The following is an 18,990-nucleotide window of genomic DNA, read 5'->3' as shown; positions in this document are numbered from 1 at the left end:
GGAGCATTGAGCTGGGCTGAGGTTAGGAGCAGGCTATGCAGAGAAGGGCGGAGTCACAGGCTAGAATGACCCTGTTTATGTTCCCCGATGGTAGGGCCCCGAGGGCAGGTCAGTGGTTGCCTGACTTGGGCTCACAGAAGAAAATCCCAGAAAGCAGAGGTGTCAGCTCTTCTTTGAGAACTGGACATTCAGGTGGCTGCAGCTCTCCTGATGAGGAGTCCTGAGCGCTCCTACTCTGCCTCACCAGTTTGGTTGGTGTGTGGGGCCTCTCTGCACCTAAACGCCTTCCACACTTTATAGTCAGTGAGCTACTCAGGCACCATAACTCATCTTGCTCACTCTGTGCAGTAGTCTGGAACACCACCGAAGGGAGGCTTGGAAGCTGAATAAATTACACAAAACCTTTCCCAAGCCCAGCACTGTGTTACTCGCCTGTAAGCCCATCAGTGGGGAGGCTGAAGCAGGAAGCTTGTTAATTCAATACCAGTCCAAGACTCTCCAAAATAAAAACAAAACAAAAACAAACAAAGAAACAAACAAACAAACAACAACAACAACAACAACAACAAAAACAGAACTAAAACTTAAAGGAAAACCCTTATCTAGCAAGTCCTGCCCATCCCCAAGCTGCAGGCCAGCCAGCGCCACCTGGTGGCTGTAGTGGGATTGTCATCTCACAGCTTGGGCTTAGTGGTTTTCACAGCCCAAGGGGTGGGGAGTGGGGTGGGAAGGACACCACCCCCCTATGTGGGCACACACACCGCTAAGAGCAGGCCCCATCCTGCTAGTCCTCCTCTGCGTAGCTAGCCAAACCTGCCCTGCTTGGAGCTCGGTAACCCCTTCCCAGAATGCCATCCATTGCTGTACACTGCATGCTGCATGTGTTAGGACAGGGCGGCACCTCAGTGTGGGTATAGCTATGGAATGACCTCTGACCCTAGCAGCTCAGTGATCCCATGACCTCAGCACCTCAACTCAGAACAGTCCTTTGTGTCCCCAGCAGACGGTGTCTCCATTAGGCCTGAAGGACCCTTAGCATGGTCACCTCCCTCCCCTTAGCTTCCCAGCCCTGCACCTCCACCAAGGCAGCATCCCGTCCTGCACTGCATTGGTTCCTCTGCACCCCTACCCCTGCTGACCTCCTAACACCCATGTCACCTCCTGGCATCCCCCTTCCCTGTGGACAGGGCTGCCCTGGGAGCAGGGATGTGCTGCCTAGCCAGCAGCTGATGAATGAATAGCGTTGCATCTCAGGCCCAGGATGGGCTCCGGGCTCCTGGCCTTCCCAATGACCAAGGAAGACCCTCCCATCCCTGTAGGTGGAGCCTGTCAGTCACCACAGGAGCCTGTGCTTGGTGCCCCTCCTCCAGGTCCACACCCAGAACTCAGTCCCCCCCTGCATTCCACTTGCCACCCCGCCCCTCTGCTGCACGTCATTCGCCGAGCTCCTGCTACTGTAAGGCTGAGTGCTGCGGACAGATGTGGCCATTCTACTCTCTAGATCTTCGCTCACTTCCAGTCCTCTTCTCTGTTCTTCTAGGGCAGTGGTTCTCAACCTTCCCAATGCTACGACCCTTTAATACAGTTCTTCGTCTTGTGGTGACCTCCGATCATGACGTCATTTTGTTGCTACCTTATAACTGTAATTTTGCTGTGGTTATGAGTTGTAATGTGCACATTTTTGGAGACAGGTTTGTTAAAGGGGCGGCAACCCACAGGTTGAGAACCACTGCTTGAGGAGCTCGTTGCTCTGCCAACCAAAAACCAGGCTCTAGCCAGCCAGGCAGACGAGAGGAGCCTCACAGGGGAGCAGAGCCAGGACCTTGAAGATTCAGAACGAGCAACCTCAGGAAGGGTGGAGATATTGCTGGGTGTAAGCAACAGGCAGGAGCAGGGTTTGGAAACGGGTGGCCTAGCAGGGAATGATGGGACAGCATAGGGAAACAAGAGGAAGCTATTTCTTTACCTGGGTCGCCCAGCCCCTCCAACTCTCTTGGGGTCATAAGGACAGACCTTTCATCTCTGACAAGGGGTCCCAATGTGCAGCCCCGGGAGCCTCCTGTGACTTTGGGCACAGTTGTCTGGAGAGGGTAGCAGATCGTGAAGCTTGTAACTGCTGTCCAGTGGGGCTGGGGCCAGCAGGAGACAGCCGGAAACATCTGCCACACAGTGTGGCCATAGTCATGGTCTCCGAGGCATGCTGGGCTTCTGCCAGCTTTTCACGTGGGAGGACCATCTGGTTCATGCTTGGATCCTGGTGTGGTGTTTGAGCTGCAGCCCTGAATCCTGCCTCAGAAGGGAGCCTCCTGCCGCCGCCACACGAGGGAGCTCGTGTCCTTTTAACGATGGTTCTTGAGAAACCAGAAGTTGCTAAGGTGTCCCTGAAAGGCAACCAGGAAATGTATCCTATGGTTTTAAAAATTATTATTTGTGTGTGGGCGTGCACGCACATGAGCACACGAACACACGTGTTTGCAGGCATGTAAGGCCAAGAGGTTCATGTTGGGTGTCTTTTTCAATTGCTCTCTGAAATGTCCACCTTGTTCTTTTGGGATGGGTCTCATGGAGCCTGGAGCTCACAATTCGGCTGGGCTAGCTGGCCAGTGAAGCCTTGGGAGTCAACCATTTCTACTTCCGAACTTGGCTTTTTTTTTTTTTTTTTTTTTTTTTTTTTTTAATGTGGACTCTGGGTTCTCACACTTGGGCAGCACATCCTGTATGACTGAGCCATCTTCCTGGCCCCAGCATCTTGTATTTTTTGGAGCCACCATCTTTACCTTGATGTGTGGTGTTGGGTACCAGCTGTGAGGAAGTTGAAAATGCTTCATGGCAGGCCACCTTTGTGGAGGCACACACCCCCTTGTCTCCCTGTGTGCCCATGGGAACCGCTGGTGAATGGTTACAGCCATTCGGCTGTTGTTTCTGCCCACTCGTCCTTCACAGTCTACTACAATGTTCAAAGAGGGAGGGAGCTCTTCTACTGGGACTTCCTAGCCGCGTCTCAGTCCAACTGCACAGAGCGTGAAGGCTGTGAGCTTACTTTTGGTGGACATTTCATTTTCTGTAACGTAGCTGCGATACAGTGGCCCAATAGCTCTTACTTCCCTTGGTGTTAAGAATGTTTGGTGTTAGCAAGAACCGAGACTGGAGAGATGGCTCGGGGTTTGTTAAAGGCACTTGCTGCTCTTGCAGAAGATCCCAGCTCAGTTCCCAGGTGGCTCACAACTGCCTGTAACTCCAGTTCCAGGCGATCTGCCCTCTTCCAGCTTCTGCAGGCACACAGAAATAAAAACAAAATGAATTAAATGACCCCCTGTCCAGCCCACTGCTCACGGGATTCAGCTTGGCCGGGTCCCCCAGCAGTGTTCTGCCACCAGCACCCCTCACCCTGATAGCGCACCATTCCTTGCCATGGGGTCCTCCGCACCACACACTGACTTCTTGGACTTCATGTTGGCCTCCCTCACTTTATCCTGTTGGAAAATTTCCCTGCTTCTCTGTTTGGAATTGGGGGTGGAATCCAAGGCCTTCAAAGACCGAACGTGTGTCCCCCAGCCCACACCATAAATGCAGTCTTAAGGATGAGTCTTGGCTTGCTGACCGGGCCCCTCCCCCCAACACACCGTTTTATCTGTGATGTTAATTAAGAGCATGGGCAAGTGAGGCTGGCAGGCTGGTTGATGTCGCTGTCCTGGATCCCTACCATACCTGGGACAGTTACAGAGGGAGGGAAGGCCGGAGACTGCCTTAGCCTGTGCTAAGGACCCCGAGACAAGATGTGGCTACAAGCGTCGTCCCTTGAGGGGAACATACCAGGACTTAGAGCCCCGAATTTGATAAAAGGAAGAATTTTCTATAACTGCACACTGTCTGTTTTCCATTTCTTAACCCAATCTTCAGTTTCCTTCCGGAAGTGGGTGTTTAGGGTCCCAAGGAGACCGGAAGTGGAGCGGGAGGCCTTATTCATCCCTCTACCAGCCCGCTCCGTGTAGTCTTCCTTTCCTATCAGGTAATCAATAGACGCTTGTTAGCTAACTAAAGGCAAATTAAATGTTAAACAGCACTAATTACAAGCTGTTGCAAGATCCCAGCTCTTAGCAAAGAGAACGGCTGGTGATTGCCGGGGTTTGTTGCTGCCCAGGTGGATGAGTCGTGAAGTTGCTCCTCTCTAACTGCAGGTTCCGGAGGAGGCCCGGCCTCCTAAGAGGACTGCAGCGCGATGCACGGTGGGGTGGGGGCTGGGGATGGGACGGAATCGTGAAATTCGAAAATGCCAGTGCATTTCATTGTGTGGTCTTGTTCAGGGGCAAGATAAGTGGATTTCCCTTCCTGTTTCCACGAAAGGGGAGAGTCAGCAACTATTAAGTGGGGGGAGGGGCTCAATGGAACTAAAGGAGTGGGGGGGGGCGGGACAGATAAAAGTACCACACCAGGCGCACTCTCCTACCACACCGGGCCGCACTCTCCGTGTTGAATTCTGAAATGCTCTAGGAAATAGCCCCCATTTTACAGGCTATTGTCAGTTATTGGTGGTGACAGTGTTTTAAATGTGCGATTTAGTTTCTGGCTGATGGAATTAAAATGAGGAGGCCTATCATCTGTCAAGGTAAATATCCAGAGGCGGAGGGGGAGAGCGGGAGGGAGGGAGAAGATGGAGGTGGGGAGGACTATTTTTAGTCAAGGAAAATAACTGCAGCAGGAGCTACTCACACCTCATTTATTTTAATTTTCAATTATTTTAGATTTATCTTATGGGTGTGGGTGTTTTGCTTGCATGCATGTGAATGCACCGCGTGTGTAGGCTTGGTGCCCACAGAAGCCAGAGAAGGCATCGGATCGCTTGGAAATTGTAGTTCCCGATCCTTGTGAGCTACCATGTGGGTGCTGGGAACCGAACCCATGACCTCTGGATGAGCAGCCAGTACTCTTTAGCCATCTTTCAACCCCTCCCCCTTATTTATTTTTCTGAGATTTCTTTTCTCCTAAGGACAGCTGAGTAGAGTCCTGTCTCCTTTTGGGAGGCCACCAACAGCAGAGTGTTCAGACTTCCTGGTGATGCTATTAGTCCGTAGCAAGGCGGGGGCATTACTGCCCCAACCTTCAGCATTGGCCTCCTTGGAGAGCAGCCCAGCTCCTCAGGGCTGGGTCACTTCTTCTGCTTGTTCTTCAGTGCAAAGGTATATAATCTCTCCTGCCCTCTTCCTGGCCTGACAGGGTGACAAGCTGCTCGCTCTGGTCCCCTCTCTTAGACATGCTACTGGGAAGAAGGTTGTCGTGAATGCCCAAACCTTCAAGAGTGGCCAGAGGTTCCGGCCATGCAGCATTCTTCTGACTTTTTCAGGGGAGTCTCCAGAGGCCTTGGGCAGCAGATGCACGTGGTGGATAGAGAAGAGTAAGTTTCCTGGGAGGTGAGTGTTAGAAAATATAAAAGTGGCGCGATATGTGTGATATGGCCGGGGGTGGGTTGGGGTGGGGGAATACCTGGGGGTCCCTGCCAAGGTGTCCCCCTGAGAAATCACATCATACAACAGGCCTAGTAAAAAGGAGGCTATTGTGGGAAGAAGGGGAGCGGGGACCTGGAAAAGGGGTAGGGACAGAGAAAGGGGGAACAGAGAGGGACAAAAGGAGAAAAGGAGAGGTGGTTGCGAACAGAGAGAGAAGGGGGGAGGGAGGAAGGAGAGGAGGAAGGAAGGAAGAGGTAGAAGAAGTAAGAAGAAAAAAGGGGTAGCTTAGCGAGCAGTTATCTCATAAGAGGCCACACCTGGCAGCTGCAGAGCTGATAGTAAGGGCTGTGGGCGGGTAGCTGTTGGGCGGAGCCTATCGGAATTGTCTGTAAGCCAATAGCGAGCCCCTCAAGTTCCTGGTGTAAATGGTGCTTTGGGAGATGGGGAAGGATGCCAACACCACGGTCCCCGTCCAGGCCCCACCCTTTTGAAGACAGCCTTTTGCGGGACATCCTGCACCACTTCCCCTCACCCCTGACTCTGAGGGAACCAGCAGGGTGCTTGGAAAGTTTTCCCAGAAGAGATGACAATCATTAAATTGCCGCCCAGGGCCACTGTCTCCATACAGAACTTGCTGTGTTTGGACAGCGATCAAACCCACACTAATAGGTGTTATGGTTTCATTGGGCAATAAACAAGCTGAATTTAGCTCCTTGTGAAAGAGTCAACTCTTCACACAGAAGGAAGAAATTGCCAGAGCAGGAAAACACTACCGAGTAAAGAGGGTTGGGGGGAGAGACACAAAAATAAAACCAAATATGACCAAATCTCCAGGTTTCCGTTTTAACACTTCCTGTCAGGGATGAGACCCTGCTCTCTGCTGCTATGGACCTGGAACCTGGAGTCCCTAGCAAGCATGAAAGGCCAGGTGTGGGCAAAGCTCAAAAGGGACCCTGAGTTTGCCCATGAAGGTCCAGGCTGTGGCCTGCTTGCCCCTCATTTGCAGACTATAGCTCCTCCTCCCTAAAAGGTTTCTGGAAATTTCCGGGATGTGCGTGTGCACTAAGCTTTTAGGGAAAATAATATTTCCTGAAACAACAAAAGAAGGCGTTTGCAAATCTGTTTATTAACAGGCAGCTGGATTCTCTTCTTTGATCTTGTCTCCTCCTGCAGTGCTTCACTTAGGTGAGAAGAATTGAAAAATCCAGTAATGTCGTAGCTCCATGAGGAAATAGTTTTGACCACAGATCCTCCAAAAGGGCTACAAACACAAGCAAAGGTCGCCCAGAAGGCTGGCGCTCAGTCCTCTGTGAAGGGTCCCAGGGCAACCAGTACAGGAGTTGGACTCTCTGAAAAGCAGTTCTCTTTTGGGACAAGAGAGGGTGTCAAAGAAATGGTGAACATATGCCATGTGTGTTAGGGGCTTGTGGATTCTATTTCCTAATGACGGGAGACCTGGTCATTCAATCAGAGAAATAAGTGTGACAGCCTGGTAGTGGGTGGGAGAGAGTGCTTATTCCTTAAATAGGCCAGGAGGCAGGGGCTACATAAGATCCATTTGTACAACACAGGGCAAAGAACCCATTAACTCACACGCTGGCAGAGATGTGTGTTGGGCATCTTACCCATGAAGCAATGTCTTCCTCTCCAAATAAGAAGTCAGGAAGACTGTGGAGGGGGTCGGGGGTGGGGTGGGGGTGGGCTCAGGTATATGGATTCTCATTCTGGGTCTGGCTTGATCAGCTGTGAATCCTTGGACAAAACATCGTGTGTGTGCGCTTCCACCAGACCTATCTCATCAGCATGCTGTGAAGAAGCAGACTGAACTACACATGAAGTACTTACATGGGTTTCTGAGGAAGAGGACTCCACAGAGCCAGGGAGAAGGGCCATTGTTTTCATGATCACTACTGTCATCCCTCGTGCTCTGACTGGGCCTAGGGACTCTTGGTACTAATTCATTTGTGAGGGCCCTACGGTTGTATACCATGCCATGTGCTGGGCACAAGGTAGGCAAAGCAAGCAGGTCTTGTGTTTATAGAGTCATGCCTTACAATAGACAAATAGGCTTCTGCCAGACATACTAATTCTAAGTTAATCTTGCTCACCAGAGATCCAGCTAGCTAGGGCTCATGAAGTATGCTATGGGGAGGCTGGATTCATTATCCACAAGGGCTGGAGAGATGACTCAGTGGTTAAAAGCACTTGCTGCTCCTGCAGAGGACCCAAGCTTGGTTCCCAGCACCCACAAGACAGCTCACAACCATCTGTAATTCCAGGCATAGATGATCTAACGCCCTCTTCTGGCCTCTGCGGGCATTGCATATACACAGTGCACATACACAATGCGGACACATACTCAAACACATAAATGTAATCTTTTGAGGGCAAAACGAAACATTTATTTTCTTATTTTTCTTATTTTTAATTGTAACAATTTTTTGAGACGGTAATGTAATGTATTGAGTATATCCATACAGATATGTATATATAATCCACACAGATTATATATACATATATAAATAGGCTTCTATAATTCTGATGTATATAGCAATTATTCAAGAGAAAGAACACGGGAATATTTTGCTATAATAATGTAAAAATAAATAACTCTTTAAAAAAGCCTGCTTCTCAGAGGCAGGGCAGGTTCAAGGGACTCGGCTTCAATCACACAGAAATTCAACAGAACAACAAAAACAAAGAACAGGGAGACACCACACCTGGCTCCTGGCTCTCATCTCTCCCAGGGACAACACTTCCGGCGGAAGTTCTTCCTGGGCCTAAGCCTCGTCTGGCTCCGCCTCCTTTCTTGGCCAATCGCAACTCCGCTACTAGTGGGAGGCGGAGACTTAACATCCTCCTGGCAAGCACCCTGGTTGCTGGGGCAACAGCGTCCTGAAGACGTGGCTCGCGCCCGCCCCTAGAACCTAGGGACCAATCTTTGCACGGTGTGGGCGCAGCGAGGTGGAGACCACCCAGCCGGGTAAGGCGGAGCGTGGGCCTGGGAGTGCCAGGGGAGTGCGGGGCTGCGCGGAGCGAAGCGAGAGTCGAGGGGGAGCGTGCGGGCGTGCGGGCGGGCGGGCGGGCGGGCGGGCGGGCACCCGCGGAAGGTGCGGTCTCGGACTTCCCACCGCTTGCGGAGTTCCTTACCCTGCTCCTTCGCGCCCCGCCTAGATCCTGAGCACTACGTTCTCTGCTTGGTCCTGAGGAGGACTTGGGTGAGAGACCTGTCAGCCACACAAGTCGCAAAGGCAGAACCGCCTCATTCTGCTTCCAGGCAAATGCTCCCTTAACCCCAGTGCCCAAATTTCATGTGAAAGCACTTTGTGAAGTGTACTAGGGTTTCAGGCTGAAGGCTGCCCCCTAGTTCACCCTTCCATTCCTTTTTTTTCCCTCCTGAAAAAACAAAACCGTTTTGTTTTATTTAATTTTAGAAGGTCTCACTACATAGCCCTGGCTAGCCTGAAACTTACGGTCTATAGCAGGCTGGCCTTGACCTCAGAGATGCACCTGCCTCCTCCTGAAAATATTTACTTCCCATAAGTCTGCCTCTTCAAAAGGGCTTTTATATCACTCTGGGGAAAGCACTCATTTCTCTTAAATTGTGTCTGTGTCCTTGAAGGACTGAACTTAGAGAAATACGGTAAATAAATCCTATCTTTACAAACCACACTTCATCTTGGTCTTTTATCCGTTGCCTTTTGTTCAATAAACATTTGTCTAAGCTCCAGGGGGTCTAAAACGAACCTGCCATTGGCTCCTTGGGTTTCCATGAACGAGTGTCTTCACTGCAGCCGGATGAATTGGAGGAAAAAGAATTCATTGGAGTTATCTGTGCCTTTGTTTACATTCATTTTAGTGCTTGGTTCAAAGTAGGAAAAAAAATTCTTTTTTTACAAAGTGCTTGACTGAAGCTGGACATGGTGGTGTATACTTGTAATCCCAGAATTTGAGAGAGGCTGAGGTGGGAGGATCTCAAATTATAGCCTGGGCTACACTGAAACCCTGTCTCAAAAATAAGAAACCCACAAAGCTTACCTTATATTTTATATTTTGCATGCCAAATTTATTTGTACGTACACTCTATATTCTGTGCCCCCCTCCCTTTCCAGCCATGCAGAAGTTGAGCAACCATGCTGTGACCCTTATAGCCAATCATCACCCCCAAAGAGAACCAGTGCTGCAAGCCTGTTCAGCACATCCTGATGCTAATAAGGCAGTTGCTTTAGTAAATCAACTTCACTGGTCTGTATCAAGAGCAAGGGTTAAAGCTCACAGAGCAATGGTTCTCAACCTGGGGGTCGCATACTAGATACTTAGCATATAGGTATTATACAGGCTGGTTTTGTGTCAACTTGACACAAGCTAGAGTCATCAGAGAGGAAGGTGCCTCAGTTGAGGAAATGCCCCCATGAGAGCCAGCTGTAGGGCATTTTCTCAATTTGTGATCGGAGGGAGGAGGACCCAGCCCATAGTGGGTGTTGCCAACCCCGGGCTGGTGGTCCTGGGTTCTATAAGAAAGCAGGCCAATAAGCAGCACTTCTCCATGGCTTTTACATAAACTCCTGCCTCCAGGTTCCTGCCCTGCTTGAGTTCCTGTCCTGACTTTCTTCTGGTGAACATCTATATGGAAGGGTAAGCTAAATAAACCCTTTCCTCTCCAACATGCTTTTTGGTTATGGTGTTTCGTGGCAACAATAGAAACCCTAACTAAGATATTTACATTATGATTCATAACAGTAGTAAACAAACTTATAGAGTAGCAATGAAATGGTTTTATGGTTGGGGGTCACTACAACACAAGGAACTGAATTAAAGGGTCATGGCATTAGAAAGGTTGAGAGCCACTGTCATAGAAGATGCTTAGAGTCAGGGTGGCTTCCTGATGGCTTCTCCCTGGACTGACACATAAGCCATAGGCAGTAGACGATGTAACTGGGAGAAAGGATACCAACAGCTACCCTTTTTCCTTAACATACTTCCTGTGATCTTTTGTAAAGTATGTGTGTATAAAAATACCTCGTGTGGGCCCACAGGTATTGACAGGTGTGGTTCTGGAAATATATTCAAGTGTTAATTCCCCTTTCTTTATAGTACTCTTTAGGAAGAGAACATGTGAAGGGAAGGGATGTGTTTGTCGAACCCTGTGGTTCTGTGACCTGCGACTCTCAGGGCCCCACCGGTGCTCACTGCCTCAGTTCCAGAGCCCCACCAGTGCGCACCCCTTTGGTTCTGTTTTGCTCTGTCCTGGGTTTTGACCCTTACTGCTGTTCGGTTTTATCGGGTTTCAGATGCCATTTGCTGTCTGTCTTCTGCTCCGATTTGTGATTTGTTCACTGCTCCCATTGGTGTGGGCTCTGAGCACTTGCTGAGTCAGGCGTCCTCCAGGCCTCGCGTGGATTTTAGAGTGTTATTAGATTCACTTGTCATTGTCTTCGTCATCGTCGTCGTCGTTGTTGTTGTGTATGTGTGTGTGAGAGAGAGAGGGAGAGAGAGAGAGAGAGAGAGGGAGAGAGAGAGAGAGAAAGAGACAGAGAGACAGAGAGAGAGGGGGAGGGAGGGAGGGAGGGGGGAGGGGCGGGAGAGGGAATGGAGGTTCATGGGAGCACATGTAGTAGTCAGAGGAGAGCTTGCAGTTCTTTCCCTCTACCATGTGAATCCCAGAGATCAAATTCAAGTTGTGAGGCTTCGTGGCAAGTGTCTTTATCCAATGAGCTATCTTATTGGCCCTCACGTACCTTTTAAATTTCCTCCTCAGTTCTCAGCTATGAAAATCTATAGTGTGAGCCAGGTTGAGGCACGTCACAAAGCTGAGAACTAGCAGAGTGAGCCTTCTCTCCTGCATTATACGGTAGTAGAACCTGTGTTCTGGACAAGCAGCTGTCCGGTTTCATACCTGAAGTCCAGGAGGGCTTTGGGTGACATATGTGGACACCTACCATGTGTTCAACTAAATCATGTAAATCGTCACAAGAAAAAATACTGTGTCCTAGCTAGCTCAAGCTGCCACCTTGACACAGCCTGGAGTCATCTGAGCCGGAAGTCTCAGTTGAGGGATTGGCCTGAAGGTGCTTCCTTAGGGATGGTCTTGCTTGTTAATTGATGTGGGAGGGCCCAGCCCACTGTGGGCAGCATCATTCCCTGGAAAGCTGTGCCTGGACTGTGTAAGAAAGCTTTCTGAGAATGAACCAGTAAATAGCCCGGAACGTGAGCCAGCAAGCAGTATTCTTCGGTGGTCTCTGCTTCAAGTTCCTGCTCTCGTCTACCATGGCTTCCCTCAGCAATGGACTGGGATCTGGAACCCCCAGGAAACACGAGTAGCCGGTCTTGATGTAACAGCAAGAGGCAGTTTTATTAACGAGATCTCGGACCGACACGTATCCCACACAGGAGATAGAGTCCAGCCCCGAGCCTCTCTAAGCAGGAGCTTATATAGGGAAAGCCAGGGGTTTTGTGCGGATACACATAATTGGCTAATACAAAGAGTGCACAGTTACTTTTGGCGTGGAATTGCATTAACAAAGCATTCGTACAATCTAGCATCTCAGCAATATGGGCAAGGTGGCTTATCTCGATCAGCAGAGGGATGACTCATATTAGGGAGTGAAGGAAGGGAAAGGAAGGGAAGGGCGTAGCTCCAGATGGCCGTGTCCTTGGGGCCCTATCTCAAATTCTTTCAGGCATGGCCAGACTTTGTTCATGACTAATTTTTAAAAATTTTAACCCTTCAGAACTATAAATCAGATAAATCCATTCCTTCTTTAAGTTGCTTTTTGGTTCCTGTCTTAGTTAGGGTTTTACTGCTGTGAACAGACACCATGACCAAGGCAAGTCTTATAAAGGACAACATTTAATTGGGGCTGAGGTTCAGTCCAGTATCATCAAGGCAGGTGCATGGCTGAATCCATGGCAGGCATGGTGCAGGAGGAGCTGAGAGTTCTACATCTTCATCTGAAGGCTGCTACCAGAATATTGGCTTCTAGGCAGCTAGGATAAGGGTCTTAAAGCCCACACCCACAGTGACACACTTCCTCCAACAGGGCCACACCTTCTAATAGTGCCACTCCCTAGGCTGAGCATTTATAAACTATCACAGTTCCAGAAAGGAAATTAGAGCAAACAAGGAAATCATGGGGAAGAAAGAGAATGTTCAGATTTTTAATCAGTAAAATTGGGCCTTGACATTACTGTGAGCTTCCTGTCAAGGCAAAACAGACTTTAAAAAGTCAGTGACTGTCATATAACCCAACAGTAAGGTACTGCCTGGCATGTGTGAGGCCCTAGGCTCGATTTCCAGCACCTTCAAAATGGGATGTGTTTAATCCAGGAAATAAGGCCTTCAGTTCTTCCAGGAAGACATTTTTTTCCCCTCACATTTAGATGGGAGGGAGGGTCCTCCTGGGTTTCATCAGGCAAGGCTGAGATAGGCCTCTGGATCACCACTAAATGACAGGCATCCAGGCTCAGTGTCCTCACTTTCAGGAGAGAATGTGCTTTCAGTTTGAACTAAGTATTTGAAATTAAAGAACTCTGAATCATAAAGGTTTCCAGTAACACATTCTGAAAATGTCCCCTCTGGTAAGTGGGATTATCCTGTCCCCCTGGGTTAACTCTGTGTTTATTTACTTCTCGATGATTTAGTAAGCATCTGCCCTGTGATCACCCTTGTCTGGGCTTCATATTCCTCTAGCTCCCACACTACAGTTGTAAGGGTCCATGATTCGCCAAAAAAATGATGTCCTGGACTCAAATAGTATGTAAATGCACAGAGTTTTATTCTGCAGAAGTCCAGCATGCTGGGGTCTCCTACCACCAGAATATAGACACACAAGTGAGCTCGCAGGCCTGATTTAAAGCACATTAGGGAATTCCAGGATAGGTGACCTCTATGCTAATCTGTTGGGTCCATCTCTATGGACATTCCATTACCCGGGTGTGGGGGCTGGAAGCTTGCCGTGGAGATCTGGAAACTCCTACTGAGGAAGTAGCTGAGGAAGTCTGGAAACTGCCATTGACCCATGGTCCTTGCCTCAGGCCAGGTGGCAGGGCAGCTTCTGGAGCCTGGACTTGGAATTGCCCCGATCTAGGAAACAGAGGTTTAGGCCTAGTCTCCTGAGCTGCCTATTTGAAGCCTGTCATGGAGTCAGCCTAGCCTTCTCACTGTCACTCCCGAGGTGGTTTTTCTTGAGTACGGTTGTTTCCCTGGTTATCCTGATACCTGCAGATTGTGCTGTTGACTGCTTTCTGAGTTCTCTCTCTACTGACTGCTAAACACTCATGCTGAGGTGAGCCACGGTCCTCCTCCAGCTCTGAGAGCAATGGCCTTAGTAAGTTTTCTCTGGAGATTGTTAATTGTTTTTTGGAGGGGGTGATGTTGCTTGTTTGCGGAGGTCAGAGGACAGCCCCTGGAGTTGGTTCTCTCCTTTTTTGAAAAAATATATTTGCTTATTTTATTTATATGAGTATTCTGTAGCCATTTTCAGACACACCAGAAGAGGGCATGAGATCCCATTACAGATGGTCATGAGCCTCCATGTGGTTGCTGGGACTTGAACTCACGTCCTCTGGAAGAGCAGTCAGTGCTCCTAACCACTGAGCCATCTCTCCAGCCCCGGTTCTCTCCTTTTCCCTTGTGGGTTCTGGGGACAGAACTCAACCTCAGGCCTCGCAGCAAGCATCTTTAACTGCTGAGTCATCTCCAGGCTCCTTGTCTGTGGGAAGCTCTGGAGTCGGATCATCCCTCTGTTCCGCCCGCCAGGACACACACACTTTTGCATTTGGTTGAGGGTCAGCAGAGCTCACATGTGGTCATCTCCCTTAGGATCCGGGCTGAGAAGACTCACTTGATAGAGAGCTGCTATTTCCACTTTGCAAACGGAGAGACTCGGACGGGAGAAGAATCAACTTGCAAGGTGGCACAGTAGATGGCAGCGACCGTCTGACCTACACCCTGTGTTTTTCCCACTGTTCAAAAAACGAAGGTGCTTGGTGACTGAGGTGCGTATGAAGGCCTGTGCAAGGTCATGGGGTGGTGGGAGGGGGGCGACCCGTTTTAAGGCGCCCGTTCTCAGGTGGAACAGAGCACTCCCTCGATGTTCCAAGAGACCTCTCAAATATGTAGCCGGAGCTGCCCACATCTTTTGTGCGGCTCACGGTCCTTTTCCAGTTTAGTCAAGCACTCTCCCCTACCCCGAGTGATGCCAGAACCAACAGTTTTTGTTCCTGATGTCACTGGTGTTGGCTGTGCGTATATTTTACCCTTGTGTTGAGTTATGTTTCTCTGGGTGCCAAGGCAGACGGATGGTACTTTTGTTAGGATTCTGTTGTAAATAGCATCTGCTAAACACTGGACATCAGTCCTCTGGCAAACGGACAGATAGATCTGGGAACTAGCTGCCACAACGGCGGTTTCTGCCTGTGGGCAGGAAGCATAGCGGGAACTGGATGTGGTACTCACTCGCTCCTGTGATCCAGCAGGCAGAGAGGTAGAGGCAGGACGAGTCCTCTGGCACATAGGAGCTCTAGGCTAACCTGGGCTACATGAGAGCTTGTCTCAAACAAAACGGAACACCAAAGAGAATTAAAAAAAAAAAAAGAATATGTGAAAGTCAGAAGTTACTGGCTTTCCAGTCCTCGTCACTGTCTACCCTCAGGTTCTGAATTTGTCAATGTCTCAGGATTCTCTTTTCTTGGGAAACCTTAATGACGATGTAGCTAGGGACGCGAGATGTGAAGAGTCTGTCACAATGTCTTGTCCTCCTCAGCACACTGTTAGCTTTCAAGACCAAGGGTAACCTTAGCCTAGGCGTCTACCTCCCAGTGTGAGGTGTTCACCGTAGCCCATCAAGAACAAAGGGTGATATCGTGCTTGTCCTGTGCCAGTCTCCATAGGTCCAGAAGCCCTTGGGCTCTTTCCTGCCAGAGGGCTTGCTGTCTAGCAAGTTCCCTTGGATCCACAGAAAATCTAAAAGCAGAGAAATCAGTGAATGTTGAGATGGGGCGAGAGGAACAGACAGGGAATTATTCTATTCATGGCTCCCTCCCCCTGTCTGTGACCCCAACGCAGGAATGGAGCTGCAAGTGCTTCTGGGCCTTGTGACTTTCTCTTTGTCAAGCAAAGTTGTCAGGAGATAAACTCACAGGCTTAAGTTAGACATGACAGATAGGACAGCTTCATGACAGAAGCATCGTCTTTTTAATATTTTACAAATATTTATTATTATGTGTATGAGTGTTTTGCATGTATGTATGTATGTATGTATGTATGTATGTATGTATGTATGTACACTCTGCACAAGCAGCTCCCTCCCACAGAGGCCAGTTGAAGGTTCTAAATCCCATGGAACTGAACTTAAGGACAGTTGAAAGCCACCATGTGGATGTTTGAAATCAAACCCAAGTCCTCTGCCACAGCAGTCAGTGCTTTCAGCCCCTGAGTGGTCTCTCCAGCTCTCCCTCCCCCAGCTTTAGACAGGGTCTTACTGTGTAGCTTTGGCTCGCTGGAAACTTGCTCTCTAAACTGACTGGCCTAAGAAAATCACAGAGACCTACCAGCCTGTGCCTCCCAGGTGCTGAGATTAAAGGTGAGCGCCACCACGCCTGGCTCTGCATCTTTTATCTTCAAAGACGAGCTGTGCCAGGGAGAGTGGGATGGCTGTTCTTGGTTGTCAGCTTGACACACCTGAGACAAAGGCACCTCCATTAAAGAGTTGCCCCTTCAGGTTGGCTCTGAGCATTTCCTTGACTGCAAGTTAATGGGTAGGACTGCCCACTGTGGGCGGTACCATTCCTAGGCAAGTGGGCCTGGGATGTAGAAGAAAGGTAGCTGAGCTGGAGGAAGCAAGTCCGTGAGCAGCAGTCCTCCATGACTTCTGATCCAGTTCGTGCCCTCAAGTTCCTGCTTTGAGCCCCTGGCGTGGCTTCCCTTGGTAATATTAACTCTAAGGCAAATAAACTCTTTCCTTCCCAAGTTGCTCTTAAAAGTTGATTGTCTCCAATAAAGACTACACTCTCTGATAACTTACTGTTTATATTTGCATAAAAGTTGAGAAAACTGGTAGAGAGAGACAGTGGGTATTTCTAGCTTCCCTCTCCCCCTAACCCAGTGATACCATTCACAGGATGACCATAGTACAGTCTTCAAAACTGGGACACGTGCTTGGATACAATGTTAAAAGAACTGAACCCAGAATTTAAAACTTTATTTGGATTCAGGGGTGTCTTTCTTTTCCACCCATTGTGGGGGGGGGATCTGAGATGACCTTGGCCAGCAGAGTGTGGTCCACAAGAAGCAAGATGGCTGGTAGTTCTGTTCAACACAGCTCAGTAGCAGGTGTGGGCTTAACCTGAACTTCAAGAGTCTGACCCCGAGTAGTTTATTTTTGGCACATTTAAGTACAGCACAATTTGGTGAATTATTTTTCTGGTGATAAATAACGACCCCTCAAACATCCACATGGTTGGTGGCTTACAGCTGTTCACTTCAATTCCATGGGGTTTAGCCCCTCAGCAGGCCTCCGTGGGAACTGCAGTACATGGGGGCATCATAAAGCTTGAGGTATGGCTGCATGGAAGCTTTGTAAAGCATGCCTGACATCTTCCCTAAAGCTAGGTTTTATAGATTGACCGAGAAATACAAGCTTACGAGAAGGGTCTGGGCAGGATCTGGTGCCATCCTGACCACACAGGTACTGAGTGTGTAGGACCCCCTCTCGGAAGACCCCACTCCAGTCGCGGGATTGTACTCCCCCAAGAAACTCGAGAGACCGGCTCTTGATGTAAAGCACACAAGGCAGTTTATTATCAGAGCTCTGGGACGGCTCGTATCTCACACAGGAGACAGAGGAGTCGACCCCAAGACTCGAAATTCAAGGATTTTTATAGGGGAAGGCAAGGGGATTCGGCGTGGTTATACTTGATGGGTTAATTCATACATCAGCAAGGGAAATGGGTACAAGGTCATATCAGCAAGCAGTACATGCGGGCTGGAATGTTCATAATGTAGGAGAGCGTCTTATCTCTATTTGTAGAGCAGGGAGTTTGGTAGTGGCTAGCTAGTTCCTGGGACAATCCCATGACCTTGTTTTCAGGCTTGTCCGGGCATATCTCAGGCCCGTTCTGTCCTGTCCCCTTGTCTGTTGTTTTTTTGTAGTTTTTATTTTAATTCCTTCAAGTGCAGAGGTCACCAGGTCATTGACCACATTCACTCCCAGCCTTCTGGGCAGAAAACAGGTTATTCACCTCTCCCCTCAAAGAGACAACTGTGTGTGCTTAGCATCTGTGAGTTCGATAGTGCGCATCTGTGAGCAAAGAACGCCCATGCCTCCCATGTCTCGGGGCAGGCTTATTGCAGCTTAAGTGTATAATGTGGCAGCATTCGTTAGAAAAGCAATGGGCTGTAGTAGTTAGAGGTGTGTGTGAGTGGGCGGGCGGGAGTGTCAGGGGCAGGGTCTTCTGTGCTGTCCAGGCTGGCCTTAAACCTATAGTCCTTCCTCTGCTAGGATGATGAGTGTCCACCACCCTGTCCTCCGCTGACAATGTACTTTATAATTTGGTATTTTTTGTCTTGTTTTTGTGTGAGGTGCATGCAAGCGTGGAGGCAGGAGGTCAACCTATGTTACCCTTAGGAATGTTGTCTTCTTTTTAGAAATCAATTTCATAGGCATCCCCCAGACTCTCTCCTGCCTCTCCTTCCCCAGCACGGGGATTTGGCATGTACTTACATTTTATTATATTTTCTTCCCGTGGGTTCTGGGCATAGAACTAAGGTCTTCTGGAGGAGCAGTAAGTGCTCTTAACCACCGAGCCATCTCTCCATCTCCATGCATTCGGTCCTCAAAGTCTCAGAGTCTCACACCAATAGACATCATTACAAAGTGGGTGAAGGATGGCCGAGGTCACTGTCACTGCAGAAGGGCTGGTCTGTCAGAGGTATTCAGAGGCTTCTCGGGGAAGTGACGTTCAGCCAGAGCTGCCGTTTCCAGAGTGACGTCTGGGGGCCCGTGGAGTCAGTAGCAGCCAGCCCTCAGGAACTTGGACACTCACGCATTCTGAGTTCCCGCCCACTCTTCATGGTGATCGGAATCTAGAACTGAGTGCAGCAATCTGTTTCTAAGAAAGATTCCAGGTGACTCTGAGGGACATGTAGGCTTGAGAACCAGTGATCTCTAGGACAAGGAGAGTTCACTAGGCAGAGAGAGAGAAGGGGAGAAGTGTGGGTGTGTAGACAGAGGCGACAGCATGTGAAGACAAAGGTGTCTGCGTGGAAGAGAGCTTGTGTGTCTCGGGGACCACCAGAGGCCAGTGTGGTAGAGGTGTGGGAACAGGAGTGGGGGGCAACTGCTAAAAGACACGGTTGATGTGGTGCCCTCGTGGGTATCAAAGCTCAAGGGACAGTGACAGTGATTGGAAGAAAGAGGACACCACAGAGCTTTCAACTTATTGTTCTGGCTGTTGTGTGGAGAGATGGAAGTGAGTGTGTGTGTGCACTTGTGTGTGTTCATGTATGTATGTGTATATGGATGTGTGCACATGTTTGTACATGTAG

At 49.3% G+C, this 18,990-nt stretch overlaps 1 protein-coding gene across 1 annotated transcript in view; it reads left to right on the top strand.

Annotated features, from left to right (window-relative positions):
• Nucleotides 1-14,335: 14,335 nt before the first annotated feature.
• Nucleotides 14,336-18,990, top strand: part of Efcab6 (EF-hand calcium binding domain 6) — a 182,008-nt gene continuing 177,353 nt past the window's right edge. The window contains exon 1 of the mRNA XM_032918784.1: nucleotides 14,336-14,441. The gene's annotated coding sequence lies outside the window, so the exon portion shown is untranslated. The remainder of the gene's footprint in view (nucleotides 14,442-18,990) is intronic.

This window comes from Rattus rattus, chromosome 1 (genome assembly GCF_011064425.1).
Source record: "Rattus rattus isolate New Zealand chromosome 1, Rrattus_CSIRO_v1, whole genome shotgun sequence".
Classification (NCBI taxonomy): domain Eukaryota; kingdom Metazoa; phylum Chordata; class Mammalia; order Rodentia; family Muridae; genus Rattus; species Rattus rattus.
This window is presented reverse-complemented; position numbering and strand designations above follow the sequence as displayed.